We start from the raw sequence: 23,366 nt of genomic DNA on the forward strand, positions 1-23,366 counted from the left end.
AAACAGTTCCACAATAGTAGAAGCCAGAACGCCTCACCTAGCATCATTTTCCTGTTTGGGGTTGTAATAGCTCCGTGGGCACCCAGTCCAGACCACAGGCCACAGGGGCGGTAATGAGCTACCTACCTAAAATCAGGAAATGCAGTGACCAGAACTCCACCCTCTGCCTGAAGAGGCAGCAGGGAAGCTTGTCATCTGCTGGGCCCCGTATGGTAGAGTTACTGAAGACACTGCAGCCCTCCTAAGCGGTGAAAGGTGGACGTTGAGATCCAGGAAACCCAGTTAAAAATCATAAAAACAGATCCAGAACTAGGAAAGCCCCAGAGGGCCCTGGAAGAGACACGAAATCATCTCTAATGGTGCTCTTACTACAGCTTCGGCCTGGAGTGTTCCCCAAAGGCCCAGGTGTTAAAGGCTTAGCCCCCTAGCATGGCGCCGTTGGGAGGTGGTGGGGAAAAACTCTAAGATGTAGAGCTTAGTGGGAGGCTTTCCTGTCATCGGGGGGGGGGGGGGTGTGTGCCTATGAAGGGGATTGTAGGACCCCAACCCTTCCTCTTCCTCCTTTTTGCATTTTGCCCACGAGTTAAACACTTTTGCTCTCTCGTGTGCTTCTGTTCTCCACCCTCCCCACCACTGCCACCAGAGGCTTAAACGCAATGGTATACCCATTATGGACTGAAACCCCCAAAAGTGCTAGCAAAAATAATCGTTATCTCTTTACAAGTTGATTTACTTGCGGTATTTCTTACACTCACTCATGTCTACACAGAGTCCAGGATACAGGACTGTCCTGAAAAAACACCACACAGAATGCAATTCCACAGTCAAAGTGTTGAAAACCTTGTAAATCACATCTAGTAATCACTGTTGTGTACAACCACACACAGATATCTATGGCAGAAGTAAACTGGATCTACTGGAAAATTTTAAAATGGTCTTCTAAACAACTCTTGGCTCAAGGAAGACATTACAACCACCACTACAGAAAAAATAACAAAAACTTAGGGGTTATAGATGGAAACAGCTGGCCTCCAGAAATAAGGAAGGAATTTACCTTCCTACCTTTGTCCTGCTCATCTCAATAGAGAATGAGAATTAACACAATTAGTCACAATCCAAGGACTCTGAGAGGGATACAACCATCAGTGACTGATGTTGAAAACACACCACAGGTCCAGGGTCCCTCCTACTTCCTCTCTCTCTTCACTGGAGACTCTGCTCTGGCCAAGATCAGTTTGATACCAGCCACGCTGTGCTGTTCTGCTCATCACACTTTCACTGCTTCCATTTCTCTAGTGTGGGTGGCCAGGCACTGGGTTCAGGTTTGCCTATGAGAAGGAATAAAGTAGAGCAGGCCTCATGATAGCCTTTAAACAGGAGCTACTGCAGTCTACTGAGGCTGAAAAAGCCAGTGTCTGCACAGTCTAGAAGTTCACCACCCACTCAGGGACCTTGTGGGAGGATGGATCGAGGTTAGAATTCTGCATCTTATTATACTGACCCTCCCCCTGCCAATTTGATCCACCCAGCACCCTTATTATTTAATAAAATCTGGAGAATACAGTCAAAGATATATTCAGAATAAATGATCTTCTGTATCAAGTGAGAGAGAATAAGATAAAAGAAGTGAGTCCTCAACAGACAGGCTATAAGAAGTACAGAGAAAGATGCCCATGAGCAGCTAAGGGACAGGTTTAAAGATAAAATGTAATAATAAATGAAGAAAAAAAAAACAATGGGTTAATACATTACAGTGCTTTTGAGAAACCAACCTCAATATATCATACAAACCTTCAGCTAATCGAGAAAAATATGTAATACTGGATATAAAAGGAGAAAAGAGATACAGAGAAAATTTAAAGAACTGTATGCTAACAGATTGAAAACAGGTGAAGTGGATAATTTTGTAGGAAAATATGTCACACCTAAGTAGGATAAAAGAGTAAAGAAATCATTAAGAAAGTTGCCAGTTACTGATTTATAATAAGCTGCAGGCCAAGATAGTTTCATGTGTGTGTTAGTAAGAATTAGTATGCAAATTAACTACTTCAACTGCACACAGAAAAATAACTTCATGTTAGAAAAGCTATTTGAATAATTCACCATACGAACAAGTGAAGGAAAAAATCATGGAAGCCTATCAATTATTGGTTTAAGCAAATACTTGATGAAACTCAACATTGATTCCAGACTGGAGAGAAAGTATTGAATAAAATGAGAAAGTGGAAAATTTGTTCAAATAAATGACCATGTATTTTAGAACATCAGCTGAATCTTAAAATTAACAAATACTAAAAGCATTACCAACAAAGCTCAAAATGAGATACGTGTATTCACTAATGCTACTATCATTTAATGTTATTTAAGAGGTATAGCTAAAAGAAGAGAATAAATGAGAAGTTTTAAGTGTTAGAAATGATGAAAAATTATTATTTGTAGGTGATATTAACATGCCTACTAAATCCAAAAATCACCCACTGAAAATACTGCAAATGATAAGCATTCAATTAAAGAACCAGTAAAAATATAAACCACAATAGAACAGCTTGATTAGCTTTAAAAAGAGCATAAAAGATCCCATTTAAATTATTTACAAAAAATAAAAACTGGTATATAAATTTAACTGTAAATATACAAGACCAGTCAAAAAAGAGCTAACTCCTCTTTTGTGGGGAGGTGACCTTGAAAAACTTATTTCAAAAGACAGTCTTGAAGAATAAATCTGAGAATCGTGGGGGCGTGAGGAACAAAAGAACTAGAACACTTAAGGGTGGCATACCACCAGAGAGTAAATGCTACAGTATTAAACAGTGTGAAACAGGCAAATCCATAAAGTAGAGAGGCCAGAAGGAGATCCCAGCAGGTGGCAGAGGCAGCATTACAAATCAGTGAAACAAAGAAGCTATTTCCTAAGTGTGTGTACAATTGGCTAGCCAGCTGACTACAAATCAAGCTTGACCCATGTTCAGACTTTCCCACAAAATAAATTCCAGGTGAACCAAAGGTTTATATTTTAAAGACGAAAATATGGTTGAGCAAAATCAAACACTGACTAAATATTCCAAGAATGAGGAAAATGTTTGTCAGCAATATAAAAAGAACCAAGACAAAATTAAAGATAAAGGTGAATACATTTTACTTAAAAACTTAATAAAAATACCACTGTAAAATTGAAAATAAACAACATACCTATGGGAAAAACATTTACACAATATACTGTACACAAATCTATACAGTTTAGGGATATACTATCCCTAAAACAAAATTTCTTATAAATTAATAGGAAAAAGAAGAACATTCCAATACAGAAATGGTGAAAAATGTACAGGTGATTAGTAAAAGAAGAAATCTGAGAGAACAAGTGTGGATCTACAAATGTAGACTTCCAAAAGGAGTTTAGGGTCATGGCGAGTCAAAGAAAAGCAAGTAACACTGTAAGGGATCATGTCCTACATATCACTTCCTGCCTATCCAACCAGTGAAGATGCAAGTCTGACAACAGTGTTTGCGAGGATATGAGAAAACAGGCAAACTCTTTGACTGTGGTTAGAGTATAGAGTGTTTACCAAAAGAAAATTAGCCAAGTGTGTCAGGCAGCATGTTGCATGATCTTTGATCTGCTTTAAGGAATCAGAGTGCAGAAGGCAAAGGGTTAAACATGCAAAGTTAACAGCACACACACACACACACACACACACACACACACACACACACGGGCACACACAAATAGAAAATTCCCAATTAAACAGACTTCATTTTCTACTTAAGCATGCTAGAAAAAGAAGTTATCAGTCTCATCTACATAATAAGGAAAAAAAACCAAAAAGTGAAAACAAACACTTCTTAGCTGCATCAGAAAACTGGGGTCACAAGGCAATGGCTCCTTCAGAACTGGAGAGACAGATAGGCAGACATGGAGAAGATCACAACTTCCTGAGCACAAGCCCAGCAGGAGAAAGTTCCAGGAAAACCAAACTGTAGTTGAACACTGGAGTCTCTGTGGGGACTCATTTATGATTTAAAACTCCAGGGGGACCCAGTTTTAGGGGACCCTCATGCTTTTGCTTCTAGTGTTTGTGTGTGGGGGCGGGGGGGAGGGATGACAGCCATTGTGAAATAAGCCCAGAGAATTCTGTTTTTCTTAACACAGCCTGGCCATAGAAGAAAACTATTAAGTCTGACTGTTCTTAGAAACATGAGTATTAAATGTATTCCTGGCAGGTCTCAGGTAGAACTGAGGAATCTAGTATTGGAAATAGGAGGAAAGGCAAGCCTTGGTATAAAGTACAAGAGAATGTGGCTTAAGTTTTCTGTTGTCTTTAAGAAAGTAGAACTTGTAAGTGATGAACTCTGATAGCTGTGGAGATTTCTAAGCAAAACGTTGCAGGTGAGGCTTGATTTGTTGCCTATAGTAAAAGTTAGAGGACAGAGATAAATGGAAGAAATTATTAAGCAAATTGGAACCAGAACTTGAAGATTTGGAAAGTCCTCAGTCTGTTTACATTGAAAGAATACGAAAGCATATGTTGGAGATCACCAAAGGTGTGGCTGGATAACTGATTGCTACAGAGATTGTGTGTGCATCTTGTAGGTCCATCTTGGCAGAAACATCACTGCCCTAGGCTGAATGGGATAGAGAAGGGATGGGATGAGGGAGGCTGTTGGACTCCTGGGATCCTACAGGCATGAAATTGGCAGGTAGAGCTATTCAGCCGTGAACATGTGTTATCCTTTGAGAGAGAGAAAGAGAACACAAAAGGTGTTTCAGGGGTTGGTTCCTTCTTGGTTCCAGAGATCAGGGCTGCCACATAGGCCTGGGAGGCAGGGCCACTACCCACAGTGGGCATGGATGGCAGGGCTGCCACCTTTGTGAGCTCAGAAAAGAGCATCACATCCAAACAGGTTATTGTCAATCTTTAAAACCCAATGGACTTTACCCTACTTGGCTTCTGATTTGCTTGGGAACTGTGACTTTTCTTTTCTTTCCAATTACCCCTTTTGGAAGGGAATGTCTAACATATAGCTGTCCCAACCATTGTGTTTGGGAAGCAGATAACAGGTTCATATATGGAGAAGAATTTTGACCTAGCGTAAGTCATACCCGAACTCTCATTTATATGTGATTTAGGTGATACTTGAATGAAAATTTGGGCTTAAAATTGATGGGATGAGTTAAAATTGTGGGGGATGTTGAGATGGGAGATGTACTTTGTATGTAAGAAGCACATGAATTCTAGGGAGGTAAAGGACAGAATGTACGGGCTGATTCCTCCCAAATGCATATTGAAATCCTAACCACCAGAACCTCAGAATGTAGCCTTATTTAAAAATGGGGTCCTTGCAGATGTAATAATTAAGATGAGTTCATACCAGAGTGGACAAACCCCCAAGGCAGCATCACTAACAATGTTATAAAAAGGAGAAATTTGGTCCCAGTCATGCACACAGGGGAAGTGCCATGTGGTGGTAATAGCAGAGGAAGGGGCAATGCATCTATAATAGAAAGAACGCCAAGATTGCCAGTTATCCAATGGAAGACAGGAAAGAGGCAGGCAACAGTCTCCAACTCTGGTGACACTTGAATCTCAAACCTCTGGCCTCCAGAACAAGGTCAAAATACATTTCTGTTGTTTAAACCTCTCAGTTTGCAGCACTGTGACCCTAGAAAACTGGGATTTATTCAAGGTACATAAACTAAATAAACCCATGATTTATCATCAATAGGCAAAAGAAGAAAAATTATGCAGTTATATATTAGTACATGGAAGAAAAGCCATTTGATAAAATCTAACAGCCATTCATGATAAAAAGTCTCAGCAAACTAAAAATAGAAGAGAGCATTCTCAACTTGATATAGAACATATACAAAAACCTTCAACTGATGTCATACTTTGTGGTGAGGAATCAGATGCTTTCCTGGTGGAATCAAGATCAATGGGAGGATGTCCACTCTCGCCAGTTCTACAACATTGTATGAGCTAATGTAGTAAGCCAGGAAAATAAAGATATACAGATTGGGATAGAAGAATTAAAACCAGCTTTGTTCCCAGGTGACTTAAAGAAAATATCAATGAAGTAAAAAATAAAAAAACAAAACTGGAACTAATGAGCTCATAATGGCTGAGTTATAGGATACAAGGCTAATAAATCAATTGCTTCCTTAGCTACATCAAAGAGCAATTAAAATTTAAAACAATACCATTTATATTATCATCTTTCCAGATTAACAAAATATGTAAGAAAATATGTACAAGATTCATATAAAGAAAATTATGAACCGATGAAAGCAGTTAAAGAAAATCTAAATAAGTGGGAGCTCTTCCATAAATATGGAAGCTTCAATACTGTCAAAATATGTCAGTTCTTCTCAATTTACTCTACAGATTCAATGAAATCCTAATCAAAATCCTAGAAAGTTATCTTGTGGACATTGGTAAGTTGATTTTGTAAGTTTATTTGAGAGGGAAGTAATTCAAAATGGTTAGCACAAATGGAAGGAGACTGCCACTATCTGACTTCAAAGCTGATTAAAAAGCTACAGTAATCTAATAGTGTGGTATCAGAGAAAGGACAAACAAATCAGCAGAACAGAGTTAAGAGCCCAGAAATAGACTCATTATATACAGTCTATTGATCAGAGAGAATTTATTAGACAGAGGATATTTTTCCAACAAATGGCACTGTAAAAATTAGATATCTTCATGCAAAAGAATGAATCTAGACATCTATCTCACACTCTCAAAATGGACCACAGACTTAAAAGTAAATGAAGTACAAAAAAAAATCCTTAGAAGATAACATGAGACAGCTAACATCTAGGTGATCTTGGGTGTGACAATGACATTTTAGAAACAACACCACAAGCAAAATCTATGAAAGAAAGGAAATTGACAAGTTTCCCTTTGCTATAGTTTGGATCTTAGGTGTCCCCCAAGGCCCATGCAAAAGGTCTTTTTCCCATGTTGGCTGTACTGGGAGCTAGTGGTGCCTTTAAGAGGTGGGGTCTGGTGGGAAGTCTTCAAGTCATGGTGGATGGGCCCTTGAAGAGGACTGTGGGACTCTGATCTCTTCTTTTTCCTCTGTTTTCTTCCTGACTATGAAGTGAGCATCCTTGTTCTCTCCTCTCCATGAAGGGCTACCTAGCCACAGGGCCAATTATTCATGGACTTCAACCTCCAAACTGTGAGTCCAAATCCACTTTTCCTTTTTATGAGTTGATGATCTGGATTGTTATAATGATGGAAAGCTGATTTACACAATCTTCATTAAAATTAAAATACACTCTCTGTAAAAGATAATGTTCATAAAGTGAAATAAAACCAGTCTGTGAGAACATATTTCCAATATATCTCATTATGTACAAGTATAAAAATACAAAAAAATCCTTAAAACTGAACAGTAAGAAAACAAATCTTTCAAGTAAAAATGGACAAAAGGTCTGAACAAAGATGAAAGGTGAAATACAGATTGCAAGGAGCATATGAAAAGACATTCAACATCATGTTTCCTAAGAGAAATGCAAATTAAAAAGAGATATCACTACACACCTATTATAATGGTGACAATTAAAACACTGACAACACCTGTTGCTGGTAAGGATGTCGTGCAAAAGAAACTCTCGGTCATTTCTAGTGGGAATGCAAAATGGAAGAGCCACTGTGGAAAACAGTCTGGCAGAGTCTTAGAAAACTAAGCATATAATTCAGCAATCTCACTCCTTAGTACTTATCCAAATGAGCTGAAGACTTACCTTCATACAAAAAATCTGAACACAAATATTTATAGCTTATTTATTCATAATTTCCCAAATTTGGAAGCAACCAAGATGTCCTCTGATAGGTATATGGAGAGAAAAGATGTGTTATATCCATATAATGGAATATTATTCAGCAGTCAAAAGAAATGAGCTAGCAGGTCACAGAAAGCCCTGGAGTTACTTTAAATGCATATTATCAAGTGAGAGAAGTCGATTTGAAAAGGCTACCTATTATATAATTCCAGCTGCATAACATACTGAAAAAGACAAAGTGTGCAAAGAGTGAAAAGATCAGTAGGTGACAGGTATGGTGTTATAGTGAAGGACATGTGTCAAAGATTTGCTGAATGCACAGAAGGTACATTAGGGAGCCCTAATGTAAACTATCAATTCTCATCATAATCCACCAATATTGGTTCATCAATGTTACCAAATTTATCTTAGGAATGAAGATGTTTTACTCTGTTCTGAAGAGACTGAAGTGAAGCAGCCAGAAAGGTACATGTGAGTTCTGTACTTGTATTCATTTTTATGTAAACTTAAATCTGTTTTTTAAAAATAAAGGCTATCCTTTTGAAATGAGCAAAAAATACATTTAAGTAACTCTGGAAGCAATCTAAATGTTTTCTAATAGGAAATTATTTTACCTAAGTGACGGTGGAATGGTATAACTGAATACTATACATCACTGAAGAATATAATACATGGCTCTATTTATCAGTAAAGAATGACTTACAGGACAGGAACTTATGCTGCAGGACCTCTCCACAACTGTGAGACAATCTGTTAGTGCAAATGGCTCTATTGAGCAATGCCTGGCAGAACCCTCAGGGGAACACGCAGGCAGTGGTGAAAGAGGGCAAGGGTCCTGGCTGCCCATGTGCCACTGAATTCCCACTGCCCAGCCTGTACATAGTAGGTACTCAATAATTGCCGAAGTGAAAGATTACAATTAATCCTTTTGTCTAGCTTTCTATATTTTTTAAATTTAGAACAATAAAACCCAAACCAAAAACATGAAACCATATTTTCATTCCAATGGAAGAGAGATAGGAAGCAATTTTTCACTCCAGAAAAATCATTTCACCTACTTCAGGGCAAAAATCATGACTGGCTCTTGACTCTGTTTGAAATTCACTGAATAACTACTCAGTTCCCTATTTTATCTGAGGAATACAGGCCCAGTCCTGCATAGATTTATTTATTTTTTTTTTTTGAGAAGCACCTACAAAGATAATTGCCTATTACTTCCATTCGCTATGTGAGGTGCAGCTGTGGTAATACTCCACTTCAACCTTTCAAATGGCTGTTCTGGATGGGAATAACCTTCTGAAATGGGAATGACTAACATGGCCTATTTTCTTTTTTTTCCTTTCCGAAAGCACTTAAAAGAGCTGTTTTCCTTCTTTTCCTGTCAACCTTCAGGTGAAAGGACAGATTTACCTCTTCTTCTCCAAATTAAGGCAGAAATGTTTTCCTGGAAATAGCAAAACTTCTTAGAATTAAAATGCTGAGATTGGATCACCACAAATACGAAATGTTTGTGGGCAAGCGGAAATACAAAGTCGTATTTCTCCCAGCACAAGGCTCTGAATTACAGCTGCTCACTGGCACCTCCAGCAGGTGGTTGTTAACCATTGGTGGTAATAAAATTATAAGCTTTGTGACTCAAATTATCAAGCCTATATGAAAAGAAATCCAAAACAACTGATCAACGTTGACTATAATTTTTCCCGTTTTATGCATGGGTAGATTTTGCAGCGGGCACATTCAATGACTCAGTCTCAAGAAGCTTATGCCACCATTCTTAATGGTGGCATTGAATGTCTGCCCTTCTCCAAAGACTGCCTGATCAGAGTCTACGTCTTAGTCACCTACCCTACCATGCTAGGCTCAGGCTACTTCTACATGACCAAAAACGTTTTTTTCAAAAATGCAAGGACCAAAGTGGCACTAGGCACTAGCTGAACTCATCACCGGGGGAGGATAAGAAAGGAAGCATTGTTAGTTAACCTGATTTTTTAAAAAAGCCAGCAACAATGCCAACACGCTCTTGAACACACGTGGCATGTGTTATTTGTGCTCTGATATTAGTGTGATATTGGTGTCCTCTTTCTTAGTGCCCAGGCCCGATGCCTTCAGGCCCTCTCTGGACAAGAGAATGAACTTTTAGAGACATTCACTGTCAAAGTCTTCCTAATTCAGTTGAAAAAAAAATCCCAGACAGTTCTAAATCTTTTACTTTTATGGAGAGAGCCTTTTACCCTCACAATATTTAATACAGATGTATCTCCAGAATAGTGAATGGTCTGTGTTTTGAAAACAAAATTTTCTCCCTACTTGAAAGAAGGAGAAAGCACACAATAATTAATTGTGAATCATAGGTAATGTGGGAAAACCCAGACAGTACCAACTCCTCCTGCATCTCTGCACAGTCAAATCTGTTGAGGTAACAATGGGCAAAAAGTAGATCAAACTGCTTAGCTATTTCAGGTAAAAAAAAATAATAGGCAATAAGGGCTTTTCTGGGACTTTTCTGCTGTGACTGTCTGTCTGTTGGTTTTGTGTTAACTGTCTGGATCAAAACATTTTCTGCTAAACATAATAGAAAACTATAGTATTCTGAATTGGGAGTCAGGAGTCTTGGATCTGGTCTAAGTGCCTTTCTTCTCAGCAGTTATGTATGTTCTAAAGTCCCTTCCATCTCTAACATTCTTAGAGCTTATGGTATAAATTCCATCAAACCAAGGTTCCACACTGATATCCACAAATCATCAGTCCAATAAATAAATCTGTTTGGCCCACATGCTGTGTTTAGAATATATGGAATTAATGAATAATAATTTAAAGTTAGGAGATCTCATATATAAATACATAAATTTTGGGCTTTTATGTTTTAAACTCCAAAAAATCTAGAAATACTCATATGACACCTGGATGGAATTGGGTAGTGACTTGGACCTTAGACAGGGTATTTTCTCTCCAGTTGACCACAGTCTCCACTGCCCTCCAATGGCTACAGGACTCAGGTTCTATGCTAGTTACCTTCTGCTTTTTTATATTGTATTTGAATGAAAAGAAAGTGGAAATTTTTTTATGTCCATATTAAAAGCAGGAACATGAAAAGCAGACTCAAAAGTTGAATGTGCATAAAAAGGGAGAAGGTAATGTTTACTTTCATATCAAAATATACTCTTTAATATTCAAATAAACACATCTTTACTGAAAGAATATGGCATAAGATGCCATTTGAAATAAATCACAATAAATGCTAGTATAAGGAAGGATTTGTGATGAAAACCTAATAACATGAGAAAAAGAACTACAGCTTCAATAAGATGTGTTTCTCGATGTGAATGGGATAACTGATACAACTCTGGCATAATGTGTTAAGTGAAACACTGAGTGCTAATCACTTAAGGATGGTGAGTTTATAAAAGTGCTTTCCGAATGTGGCTGCAATTATGTATCCTGCACACACAGAAATAACCCTTTTAAATATAAATGTAACCTGAAGTGCTGTTGTTCAAGTATTAAAGAATTAGTGGAAAATGTACAGGACAAGCTACATGAAAAGATAAATCACTTGTGACATTTTCTATTGCAGCTGATGAGAGTACCATAAGCTCTATTTACCTGTAGTGTGAAGAGAAATTTGACGAGGCTCAATAGCTGCTGGACATGGTACCAATGAAACACGAAGTAGCAGGAAATTATTTGGTTTTGTGTGCTGAGAAAAGTTATAAAGTTCTTTTAGAAGCTCAATGTAGCAGTAATGTCCAAAATAGTTCTCCTCTGGGTGGTAATTTCATACCTTATAAGATAGAATATATTTATAGGATGTAACATTAAATAACATTTTAGAGTCATTTCACCAGGAAATGCTTCATATTAAAATAGTAAAAAACAAACACAATAAAATGATGAATTAGAAACACTCTGGTCACTTGAACCACAGTCACATTTGGCTGGATGAACCACATGTTACAATATGGTATTTAATTACACTATATAAAATCAAGTTGTGGTACTAAAGATATTTTTGAAAGCATTAAAGCAATGAATTTATTTTCCACCTGGAGGCAAAGTTCTGATGGTGAGTAAGTGGATCAAAGACTTGGTGTTTTGGATGCTGCAACCCACCTCAATAGTTTGAATACACTTCTGCACAGATATCCACAAATGGTTCCTAAACGTTGGAACTCATTGGTTAGGTTATCTGGCATGAACAATTCAGCTCACTTGCCTTTACTGAAATCAGTCTCCAGAAAGGAAATGAGGGCCCGAATTTAAGTCTCAAAATTGTGGACCTACTGTCTTAATTCTTTCAGCAAACAAAGCAGAAGTCCTCGGCTCCTGGCACTCTCATAAGGTGATATCATCAGTTTTTTTCTTTTTGGTTTTTAGTTGTTTGTTCCCTGCTCCTGGAATGCCTGGTAATTTTTTTTAATTGAATGGTATGCATTATGTGTGAACCATTTTATAGGCTTTTGATGATGTCAAGGATTTAACTTTTGGGGAGACTGGGTTTCACTATACAGCCCAGACTGGCCTTTAACTTCTGTGCTCAAGCACACCTTGGCCTCCCAAGTGGCTGAGACTTCAGGCATATGCCACCACACCTGATAGAAAGGATCTAATTTTTATCCAACTGCCAGTAAAAGTATGAACAGATAACAAACCAGATGTAAGCTTAATGTCCAGCACACACAGGCCCTGTGTAAGCTTAATGTAAGTAAAAGAAGAAATGAATTGGTGAAAATGGTTCACCAATGTGGATAGTGGGTGTTCTAGAATGACAAGAAAATGTTCAGAAAGGACTCATATTTGAGATATGGGTGGATTACATCCAAATTAAATAACATTTTAGAGTCACTTCACCAGGAAATGCTTCCTATTAAAATATTTAAAAACAAACACAAAGAATCCCTTCCAAAACTGATTCTTTGAGTTTATTTTAAGGTGAAGAAGTCAATATGCTAAATTGAGAAAGTCCAACCCAAGCATCCAAATTCAACTACTAAAACAAACTTTAAACTTCTAAAATGACATGAAACAGATTACAGGTCCACATGGATCTCTGTTCTTATCAATAGCTGTTTGGAATGCTCCATGAAAAGTCAATGGAAAGGAATTTAAAAATGTGGATATGCACTAAGGAGGCCATTTGTCCTGTGCTGGGGATCAAACCCAGGGCCTGTGTGTGCTGGACAAGACGTCCTCAATTCTGGACCATGCTAAGGTGGATGAAAAATATGGGTTCCCCTAAGTAAGGCCAAGAAAGTGAGGGAAAATGTTGGGAAAAAGTACTTTACACATAATGAGTAGGTTAAACATAGAAAGAGGTCAAGATGGAACTGTAGAAAGAAGCAGGAATTATTGCCATTGGCTAGAAGTGAAATCAGGCAATGTATAAAAGATGGAGAAGCCAGCAGAATCCAGCCCCAGAACCAAGGTACCAAAGCCCAGGGTACCTTACAAGGTCTCAACCAAGAAGCCCCTTCATGTTCCCATCATGGTAGAATCAATGGAACCTCCCACTGCAGAAGGGAGGCACTCCCTGAGAATGCAGGCACTCCAGCAGTTAGGGGTAGTGTGCGGCTGATACCCAGCAGACTTTTGCACTAAGAAAGTAGTTTATCCACGCCTCTCAAGCCAGTGTTTACCTGTTCTCAGGGCTGTGTTGTTAAGGGTTAGGTTGAATGCATGCCAAGCTACTTAGTATGAGCCTGTGCATTTTCAAAATTCACAAGAAGGGAGGCAATTGGTTTATTTAAAATTTGTATTATATATATAATGCATACATGACAAATTTCACGATTATACCAAAATGTTTTCTTCCTCTCTCCTTCTTTTTCACTCTATTACCTTCTCTCCTCTTTTTTCTCATCCTTTGTTCTCTCTGCATCTCTTCTACCTCAGGTAATATGAGAAAATACTTAGTTTCTCATGCTAATACTAGTTACCAAAGACAAACATATATATGGAGTAATTCTGGCATTGCTTGCTTCTTAACAATGGACTCTTAATATACTTTATTGCATTTTTAATAATCTTTCTAGCATATAATGTTATATAAGGGATACACTGTGACAATTTACATATGTGCTTATGATATATCTTAGTTGGATTTACCCCTATTTTCTTGCGTTTTGCTTTAATCACATAAATTCCTCTAGTCACTGGGCAGAGTTCCAATTCATTCCCTTTAATGTCTGCATAATATTCTACAACAATAGTCCATGGCAGCTCCATGATTTAATGGAAGGCATTCAAACTCTCTCTCTCTCTCTCTTGTGGAATGCCATTCATTTATTCCCATTTTTGCCATGACATGTGTCCATAAATATCATTATGTATATATCTTAATGTACTTATACCTTTATTTCTATGAGACAGACCCAGGTGTAAGATTGCTGGGTGAAAAGGTACATGCATAATAGATATTGACCAACTGCTTTCCCAAAAGGCTGCGATAATTCACAAAGCAAGTTAAAACATTATAATCTATTAATATAAAACTAAATATATTTTGGGATGAAATACAAAATTGTCAAGGTTGTTTGGAAAACACATAGACCTCAATGAAACACAAGACTTTTGGCCATCCACACCCCTAGTATTTTCCAGGGCGTGGATTTTCTCTTCTTTGCCAAATTTGAGAAGCCCTAGATCATATGACAGAAGTATAACACAGACTGCTGGAATAGCCCCTGACCCTTGTTTTGCACAATGTGTAATAGGAAGGTCTCATTCAGGATAAATTATCTTCCTTCCGAGAGGTTAGGGAAATACTACCTTGCTTATAATTTAATCTTCCTTTGTCTTTCTCATAGGGAAACAAGTAGCACTAGACATCGATCCCTCAAATTTTCCTTGGCATGATAGAGGGGAAGCTGCTTGAGGGGCAACTTTGGTTACATGATCAAATTGCTGTCTTCTTCTCTGGCTGGAAGAGAAGCCAAAGCCCCAGGTCTCTATACAGTTCCCCAGAGCAGTGATTTCATGCTTTGGTGCCACAGACCCATCTGTTATGACAAGGAGGTCATTAATCAATGACTGACAACATCCAGTTGTCAACATAGATCTCTCTCTTTTTTTTTTTTTTTTTTTTTTTTTTGGTGGCACTGGGGTTTGAACTCAGGGCCTCACACTTGCTAGGCAGGTGCTCTTACCGCTTGAGCCACTCCACCAGTCCTAGATCTCTCTCAATTTATAACAACATAGCAGGATTTTCCTGTTTGGGATGGAGCTACCTCTATCCAGATTAGAGTCTATACATGTGAAAGAAAGAGAACTCTCCTAAGGATTCTGAGATCAAACATTATCTTCACGTGCCTGTATCTGAACAGTTAAGGGAAGCTTTAAAAGTGGCAGAGCTTATCTGTGGTTATTATTTCTGTTTATTCAAATTACATCCATTGGCTATGGAAAGACACAGATAGGGAGATCCCTTTTCCTCCAGCAAAGATTTTAATATTTAAGGAACTTCAAATATAAATAAAAGTAATCCAAGTTTTAAAGAATTTACTTCCACATTCTGTGAATTCTGATGAACTCTTCTACAGTCTTGAAAGCTTCTGTAGGAAAAAAATTAATGTTTATCTCATGTTTAAAATTTAAAAACACAAAAGAAAAGAATCTAGGTCCTGTTTGGGGAATTGAAATGGGTTTCCTTGATGTTACCAGTGATGGCTCCTGTCAGAGGAAGAGTGTCAGCATTGCATCCTCATCTGAAAATTTGTGATATTTTGACATTTAAAATCAAATGTGGCATCTTCTTCCCTCAAGCATTCAAAGGAGACAATGAAAAGTCACTTAGAAGTTTAGCACTTAAATCTCACCATACATGTCAAGCATTATTTGGTATAACCACAATGACCTGTCTCCAAGCACTTTAATATGATTTTTCATATTTCAAACTTGTATCTTTTTATTTCCATGCTGAAGATGGAACCCCACATGCTAAGCAAGTGCTTTACCCCTGAGTCACATCCTCAGCTCTAAATATGTAGCTTTTTAGAAACTTAAGCTACAAATGAATGTAAATATGAAAGATCCATGTAGAACATATTGTTTCATTAGCATATTTTAAGATCAGATGCTATGAAGATGATGAAATTACAGATAATTCTTAATTCAGGAGATCTTAAATTTAGTATGGATTTTTGAAGATACTGCTCTGACTCTGAAGGACATGTTAATTCCAGGCTGACTGTCGTTACTCTCTCTAAAGCATTAAGCAACAAATACAGAGAGTGTGCTAAAGAAATCAAAATTTCTTATTTAAACTGTTGGCTAATTCTCCCTCAAACAATATTAATTCCATAATATCATTCTTGTTTCAAAAGGCAAACTAGGTATTTTATTAACAGAAAATATTCTTTCAGTCAGCACACAAACACAGCAATAATTTATGAGCATCAAAGCAGTTAAGACTTTCTGACACCACCTTACCTAAGCTGGTAAAAATATTTTGATGCTAATTTAGCAAGACAAGAAAACTAAAGAGAATTCGTTTCAGCAATTTAAATCCTGTCACTGATGTCCATGCCTTATGGCTCAGATAAACTATTCAGCTGTCTCTTTCTCATCATCTTTGAATTAATCTTTCAGCTGGCGGATCATGATACGATTCACTGAAAGAATGTTACTCTCAATTCTGTGGTAGCAACGGCAGATGGGAGCAGGGGTTAAAAGGATGGAGAATTGTACATAGAATTGCACTGTTGTGATGGAGAATATTAGGACAACACCACATAACTTGGAAAATTATTATTTTTAATCAGGTCTGGGGACTAGCTGAGTTGGCCAAATTTGATCAACCTTTGTGTATAGCCTCTACTCTGAATGTATAGGCAATGACAGATTAAAAATATAAACAGAAGCAACTCTGGTCATATTCCAAAGTCTGAGTTGAGAGTCAGAATTGGAACAGACATGAAGATGGAGCAGGGCTGTGCCCTGAGTCCATGAGGCTCACCGTCTGGAGGCAGGCTACTACGGGGGACAGAGACTCATTGTACTCCACAGCCAACAAAATCTGTGAATGGATTAATTTTAAGGAAGAGTATGACAAACATTTTAAAATAAGTATGTTTAGGATCTGCAAAGAAACCCCCTTCTTAATGTATGCTGATAATAATAGTTTAAAAAACAGCCTTATTCACAGGAGCTAAAATATGAAAGTGATATAAAATGTCTATTTATGGATAAGTACATAAATAAAATGTGATATATCCCTGCAATGGAATATTGTTAAGCCTAAAAAGGAAGAAATTACTGCCAGGCACAGTGTCTATGTCTATAGTCCCAGCTACTAAGAAGGCAGAGATCAGGAGGCTGGAGGTTCTGAGACTAGCCCAGGTTAAAAAAGTTAACAAAACCCCATCTCAACCAATAAGCTGAGTATGGTGGTACATGCCTGTCATCCCAGCTAAGCAGGAGATGTAAGTAGGAGGATTGTGGTCCAAATGAGCCTGGGCATAAAAGCAAGACTCTACTTGAAAAATAGCTATAGCAAAAAGGCTAGAAGTGTGACTCAAGAAGTAGAGCTCTTGCCTAGCAAGGTTGAGGGCCTGAGTTCAAACCCAGTAATGAAAAAAAACAAGAGAACCAGAAAATTCTGATGCATGCCACAACCCGAATGAATCCTGAGGACTCATGCTTAGTGAAATAAACCAGTACAAAAAGACAAATACTGTCCACTTTCATGAGGTGCTTAGGGTAGTCAGAGTCAGAAAACAGAGCAGTGGTTGCCAGGGGCTGTGAGAGAGAGATGGGGTCGTTGCTCAGGGATAGAGTTTCAGTTTTGCAAGATGAAGACAGCTCTGCAGATGGATGGTGGGATGGTGTTTATAGTTACACATCAGTGTGAGTGAACGCTTTTAACACCACTGAACTGTACACTTAGAAGTGGTTGGGATGATAAATCTATCTTTTGTGTATTTTACCACGATAAAAAATTGAAAAATGAAAAACCTCAGACTTTATAAAAAGAGAAAAAAAACTCATAAAATGTAGCCTACCGAGTTTTTGGGACCTACAAAAACCTCAGTGTGTTGGGCCTTTGTCATCCTGCCTTGATTTTTCTGAGCTGATGCTTCTATTCCTTCCTCCCTGCCGGTAGAGTGCTGGCCTTAAAACACGGACGGGACCACACAGTCACCTTTCAAAGGCCTGGGCTTCTGCTCCATGAAAGCCCACAGGCTTTTTTTGAGGATGCCTAGGAATCCATTTCCAGCCTCACCTGCCAATTTCCTCATCAGTCGATGCTCCTAAAATGCCAGCTTCTTTCAGTCCCTTAAACACATCCCACTGTTTTCCTTTTGAGGTAGTTTCCCCTCATGAAACACTCTCCTGGCATTGCCTCTGGCCTCACCTTCACCAGGAGGACTCTGTGGAATGGCCCAGGCTAGACTGGGTATCATTCATCTGGTTGTCACATGACCTTTGACATTCTTCCTCTTGGCACTTGACATGTGCCTTTCACCACAGATCTGAAGGACTCACTGTGAAGTATTGCCTATTGTAGCTCTCTAGACCTAAAACAAGCTGGGTGTAGTGGTATGATCCCAGCTACTCAGGAAGTACTATGCGCATGGAGGAAGGTGGAGGGAGGAGGATCAGGGTCTGAGGCCAGCCTAGAAAAAAGAGACCCTGTCTGAAAAACAAACTAAAATGAAAGGGTGGGGTGTGTGGCTCAAGTGATAGAGCACTTGCCTATCAAGTGCAAGAATCTAAGTTCAATTCCTAGTACCATCAAAACAAACAAGCAATGACAACTAAACACCACACCCAGAAGTGCTTCGCTGAATTGAACAATGTTCTGTGGTTACTACTTTCCTTCTTTCCAGTTTTCTCTAACTGATTCAGGACTCCATCACTGGCCAAGAAAACAAATATACTCAGGGAACGACAGGTGACCCTCAGTCAGCTCCTGCAGTGTGTGCAATAGCCAGAGAGATCACCTGTTAATGGGATTTCTACAGCTGGAAGCTAGATGTGGTCCCTTCTCAATGCTCTGCTCATTGGCCTAAAGTGAAAGTCTAGGCTGTGGACTCAGTCTCCCCAAAGAGGAATCAGGATAAAAATGTGGAATGCATCGTATGGAATCCTCTTCCCATGCCTTCCCTTCATACCCATGGTGCCCAACTGCCATTCTCTTAAACTGCAATTTACCATTCCTGCTTTCCATCCACTGTAGGCCCAGGTTAATAAATTTAAGCCACCATGTGCTCTTTCCAGACCTACTGTAGGCAGCTGACCATGGCCTCAGAGATCATACATTGGTTTGAGTTTAAAAATAAATGGCTGGAAATTCAAGCAGAGTATGGGACATGTGACATGGGTAGCATTTTTTACAGAGAAGTTTCATGTCCTGAAGAGATTCTAGACCTGTTATTTTGTATATTAACAAACCCAGGCTTTACCAAAGCATGTCTCACTAAACCCCAAGCCAAAAAAGTCTCATAAAATTTGATGAAAACATTTAAGACCTAAATGAAGTTTATAGCATACACAAACACTGAAATTACTTAATTTGAGTGATTTACTACCCAATAAACTCTTCCCCAAGTACCATCAGCACTGGAATAAAATGTCTCACACAAAGCAAATTTAGAGATTTATGTCATCCTCATGGACTGCTGGGCTATTAGCATCTCTCTTGAGCTTGATTTACCACTTGGGAAATAACTCACAGTTCCACACCACTGACAAATATTGCATGCAGATGTGTACGAAGTCCTATTCTACACCATACTGGAGACATTCCCATGGTAAGGAGAAGGTACAGAAATGGATGATTACATAATTTCAATTGTTACCATTTTTGAATATCCACTCAAAACTGAGAGACACTTACGGAAAATGTTCCCTGAGCTCTTTATTTTTCTTCCTGGGCCTGATCATGAAGGCTGTCATGAGCCAAGGAAAGGTGGGTTGACAGTTTGCTCCACAAACCAGGATCTTCAGGGACTAGCATTTGGTGAGAGGTCTGGGCACTTGGGTCTAGCTTGATCCAGCTCCAGATGGTCTCTTAGACATAGCCTCCCAGTCGCTCCATTTGTCCCTAGCCTATCATCCACACTGTAGGGAGCTTTCCGTCACTGCAGAAGGGGCTTGGGGGCACAGAGAACACAAATACATTGCAGTTGCCAGGATGTCAACATCTCAGTTATGCAGAACCCACAGAGACAAGCTTTGGGGTCTGCTTTAATTATCACTTGTCTATCTAACAACTTCTTCTCATCATTGTAGCTATACTTACACCCCTCCTCCTAGATCAGTCTCTCATGAGCCAGTGGTTAAAAAAATAAAGTATCCAGGAAATTCTAGTGATGGTGATGGAATATTGAAGAACTGAGGTTCTTTCTGATATTTTCCCATTTTGTACAGCCTCAAACTCAAACTGGGCATCCTAACCCCTGAGAGCAGCATGGATAAAGATGGGTACAACTCAGACAATCTGAACAACATGAGATTCTGGAGAATAATCTGGAAGGCATATCTGAGAATGTCAGTCAACCAGACCTCCTGGGCTTCTCTGTCTACAGCTGTCAGGGAATGCTGCTGCTTCTCTACCCAGGATGCCAGAAAGACTCTCCTTTGGTGAGCATGCCTATTGTGGCAAGCCAAAAGGATGGAGTCTTCTCAGCTTGACTCACTAGAATCTGATTGCTCAGGTTGAAAGGGAAAAGCACATCAAGTTTGCCAAAGTCTGTTACAATGATAATTCAGTAGATGCCCCGGGCCAAATGGGGGTCCAGACCACCTCATCAGCTTTGCAGAAATGTCTGGAAAGCAGCCCTTTGCTGACAGATACTAAAACACTGTCACCTGACAACCTCCAAGGTGTGGAAAGGACAGCAAGCACACTTGGTTACATGTTGAGTACTCTAGCTTGAGAGGTAACAGTGTGGTCATTAGGAAAAAATCCACCCAGCTCAGCCAATGCACCGCCACAAGCTAACACCTGTCCCTCTACCATGGGCTCCTGAGCTCTCTTAAAATCACTGCCAAGGCCACACCGAAGCCAAACTAGTCCCAAGACAGGCAGGTTTCCAGCCAGCTCCACAGCACAGTGCTCAGCTCAGTTCTCAAGCCAAGACCACCTGAGTCTGAATCCCAGTTCTACCACTTGTTAGCTTTATAAGGTTACTTAAGCTTTTTGCCCTAGTTTTCCCATCTGAGTAACAGGGTTCAAACAGGCCCTAACTCATGGGGTGGTTGTAAGGAATGAGTTAATATATGAAAAGAATTTAGTGGGAAAACTACCATGTAAATGTTGGATATCAGACATGTTGTTTTTAGTCAGCTCAGGCTACTGTAACCAAATGCCATAGAATGGTGGCTGAAATGACAGATATTTATTTCTCACAGCTCCAGAGACTGGAAGTTCAAAGGTCCTGGCAAGTTCTCTTTTTCTGGCCTGCCTTCTTGCTGTGTCCTCACATAGCTGAGGGAGCAAGAGCAATGGTTCTTCCTTCTTCTTCTAAGCACAGTAATCCCATCCTGGGATTTCCATTCTCACGATTTCATTTAAGCCTAACTGTTTCCCAGTGGTCCCTCCTCCAAATCCCACCATATTGGGGGTAAGTCATGCAGCTCTGGGGGGACATACACATTCAGATCATCACAACAGAAGAAAAACCCAGGTGGACCCTCTATGACTTTATCACTGAAGAAACTTTTAGTCTAAAGGATCGAGTGGTTAAGTCTTGGCTGCACAATGGAGCTTCACAGTTTAATTGAATGGGAAATAAATTGTCGACACACTTTCCTTTGCACTACTGTGTATGAGACCCAGGGCCTCTTGCATGCTAGGCAAGCACTCTACACTGAATCATATTCCCCAGGGCCAGCACGATCAGTTATATTTTAAATGAACTCAAGTAAAACAAGCAAGAAGACTTATACTGGAGCCACATGAAAGAGCAAAAGATAAGTCAAATCCACAAGTTACGTAATTAGAAGTGAAAGTTTCTTTCTCTTCTGGTGAATTTGTTTTTTTCTACTCCATTGCTTCTGCTACAGAGAGTAATTTTCATACTAGGCAGATTTTACCAACTTGAACATCTTAACTGAAGCAAAGATAGCTTTACGACATTAATATTGTGAGGATAACGGGAAGAAAGAAGTATTATGGGAGTCTCACACAAGGGAACATGTCACTCGATGGTGCAAGATGAACATTAAGCATCGTAATTGTCTCTTCCTTAGGAACGAAGACTACCTCCATAATAAATGAATTACTTTTAGTTTTCTCTCCTGTGAACACACATATTAGAAATTCTCAAGTATGAAAATCCCCCAGCCTAATGTTTGGGAAAGGCCTGAATGTTCACTCTCCTTCCCCTCCTGTGTGCCATGCCTTCTTGGATTGAGATCAATATGCATTTTGTAGCCAGGGCTTGGGTGAGGATACCTGGGGATTCCAGGTCCCCTGCCACATCCAGTTCCTGAGTGTTGGACACAGAGCTGCTTCCCTAGGGCCACAGCCCACCATGTCTTACCTGGCTAGACATGCTTCCCATTCTAATTATTCTGACCTCTGGAACTTACCATTAAGTTGTTTAGGGGGTTCTGAGGACTTTCAGGATTGATCAAAGAAAAAGATAGGGTCATGTGGTGACAGGACACATACAAGCTGTATGGGATGCAGCCTTGACACATGTGCGTGCAGGGTGGTCCCTTCGGACTTGCGACAGTCTGGGGGCTCCTGCATGGAGTGGCTATTCAGAAGGGGAGAAGGGCAGGGGAACTCCTGGGGAGGAAGGGAAGTCAGAGGAGGTAACCTGACTTCATGACACCAATGTGGCTTTGCAGCAGGGCAGAGTATCTCTGTGACTGAGGGCTCTGGAGGCAGCCATGGCCTGAGCGTCTTTACAGCCTGGGCTTATCTCATTACCCATGGCTTGCAGATGTTGGCTGCAGTTGGGGGCGTGCAAAGCAGGTGGGTTGTAAATGGTTAAAATTTGCTTGTTTGGGCTATGTTTAAAAGAATTGGATGTGCAAAGATTTGAGTTTGGGTCTGGCAGGCTTCTGACTTAATGGATCACAACCTGCTACAAAGAAATAAACCTATAGACCAATTACATACAGGGCCCATTTTTGGCTCAATCATGTAACACGCCTATCAGGGCAAAAGAACTTTAAGCCATATATCCTCCTGACTAGTATAATTTATGCTAATGGCCAATCATTTGACCTAGAAGATTTCTAATCCTTTTACTACTTCATCAGAGAAGCTGATCACTTCCAGTGTTTGAGACTCAGCAGTGAACTGAGTCTCACACAAGACATGCCTTGGCTACCAAGAGGCCTAACACAAATGCAGAGTCCTGAGCTCCAACTGCCCTCCCTGATCTGTACCCCTGGGGGTGAAAGCCACCAATCTGTACATTTTGAAAGTCTTCCAGGTAACGGGCAGCCAGGTTGGGAGACAAGGTTCTGGAGGCTTCTATGTGGAAATGTGAGACAGAATCTCTGCCCTCCACAAATTTCTCCACAAATTGTTTCATTGTTAAAACAATTACACTTTGGGAAAAGAAGAGAGAAGCTTGGAAAACACCCTGAATGAAGGCAGGAGGGTGGAAGTCAGTGCGGA

General features: G+C 39.5%; 1 protein-coding gene across 4 annotated transcripts in view; it reads right to left on the bottom strand.

The window, feature by feature from the left end:
* Nucleotides 1-23,366, bottom strand: part of Mtus2 (microtubule associated scaffold protein 2) — a 573,095-nt gene that overhangs the window by 223,453 nt on the left and 326,276 nt on the right. The gene's annotated exons all lie outside the window — the stretch shown is intronic.

Source organism: Castor canadensis, chromosome 10, assembly GCF_047511655.1.
Source record: "Castor canadensis chromosome 10, mCasCan1.hap1v2, whole genome shotgun sequence".
NCBI classification, from domain to species: Eukaryota; Metazoa; Chordata; class Mammalia; order Rodentia; family Castoridae; genus Castor; species Castor canadensis.